Genomic DNA, 1,873 nt, shown 5'->3' with positions numbered 1-1,873 from the left:
AGCCCTGAAAAGACACGGGTTTTTTTGCCGGCGCTATGGCGCGGCGAGGGGCGAGGCAGGGGGAGCGCAAGCCCCGCCCGGGTGCCCAGGCCGTGCGGGGAGGGCGCGGTGGCGGCGCCCCCGGGCGCGGGCCGAGGCGGGAGGGGGGGCCGCCGCCATGTTGCCGCGCTGGGCCGCCGCCCCAGCACATGGCAGGTCGGCCGGGCTGCGCCTGGTTGGGGCCGGAGCGCTGGCCTCGTCCGCTTGCAAAACCCCGGGGCAGTTTATACCTCCCTCGCCATCCCTCCCGCCTGCTTCCACCGGGCTTGCCTCATCTTCCCCGGGGGTTGAAAGTCCTGCCATCAGGTGGCTGCACGCAGGGGATGGGCGGCCTGGGCTGCTGGTCATGGTGGGCGTGCCATGGTGCTGGGGGCAGCTGTCTGGCACAGATGCCCGGCTGGAGGTCTCCATGTGGGGCTGCCCTGCAAGGGGCTGAGATGGAGGACTTGATTGTTCCATCAGCTCAGCCAGGGGATGGGACAGCTGGTTTTGCGTGGTAATTTCCCATCAAATAACACAGGCAGCTTCCTTTCCCTACTGGTAATTGCCTGACGGTAATATTTTATGACACAATTAAAAAGGAAATTTTTGTGACATATTCTCAAATCTGGCTTGGATCACCCGTGGTGAGAAATGCGGAGGGTCAGTAGCATGCGTGCAAAATCTGCTGGAAGCAACAGCCCTGCCATGTTTCTGGCTGCAGTTTTGCAGCTTTAGGGTTGGCACTCTTGGCCTTGCAAAGTCACAGCGGTCTGAATGGGAGCTTCCAAGCCAAGGTCCCCAGTGCAGGGACCTTGAACAGCAGCACTGCAGAAAAGGGGAAGTGTGGTCAACGGAGCACAGGGGGCAGGTTCATGAACCGCAATGTGAAATACTGGTATCTCAGCCCTTTGAAAACAATGCAACACCAGAAGAAAATAACTTGGTTGCTTATGATGCCAAAGGACCGATCCAGTGAGAAATAGATGAGTCTGCAGAAACCCAAGGAGTAGTTTTTCAAGATACTAAACTTTTCAAGTAAACCACTCTACAGCCAGGTACTTCCTGTGTGGTCTGAAGAGAGAACATTTGAGGCTGTGGGGTATAGTCACAAGTGTCACATCACCACACCTTAATGGAGTAACACCTGGGCTTTGGAACAAAAGTTGTATGTCCTTAAATGAACAGTCCCAGGTGACAGGTAACAGTTAATGCATATAGCTAAAGTATTGTCCATTTATTCCGTTCTGTTTAACTACATACACTATCCAAAACTTCCAATTAATTTCAGCAGATTTTAATCCATCACCCCTTTCTGATTCCCCCAGGTGACATCCTTAGTGAATCAATGATAAATAGATTTCCTGTCTGGGGTTGCACCTGCTTACAGAAATTTGAACAAATAGCCTGAATGGAACTAAGTAAGTATCTGCATTTGTGATAATTTACTTTTTATGGAATAATAAAAAAATAAAATATAAACCTCCATTCTTAGAGCCTCATCCTGAGAAAAAGCACCCACACATCCTCAGGAGATCTCTTTTTAGGATTAGCACCGAGCTGCAGAATCGCTAGCTCCAGTAATAATCTCCCACAGTGGCCAGTAATAGCACACGTTTCATCAGCTATCATGTGTTTTCCCAGGGAGTGGCAATGTGTGATTCGTTTCAAATGCAAGTGTCTGCTAAAGCATATTTTGAGAAATCAAGCCAGGAAGTTGCACTGAACCACATTACCATGGAAATATTCACTGGGGAGGGAGGACACAAATAAAAACAGTGAAACTTGCTAGTTATTTTAAGGATGTTACCAGCGGTTGCGTGCAGACCAAACAAAGGGTGCCCACACCAGGAAT

The sequence above is a fragment of the Calonectris borealis genome, chromosome 2 (genome assembly GCF_964195595.1).
Source record: "Calonectris borealis chromosome 2, bCalBor7.hap1.2, whole genome shotgun sequence".
Taxonomy (NCBI): Eukaryota; Metazoa; Chordata; class Aves; order Procellariiformes; family Procellariidae; genus Calonectris; species Calonectris borealis.
This window is presented reverse-complemented; position numbering follows the sequence as displayed.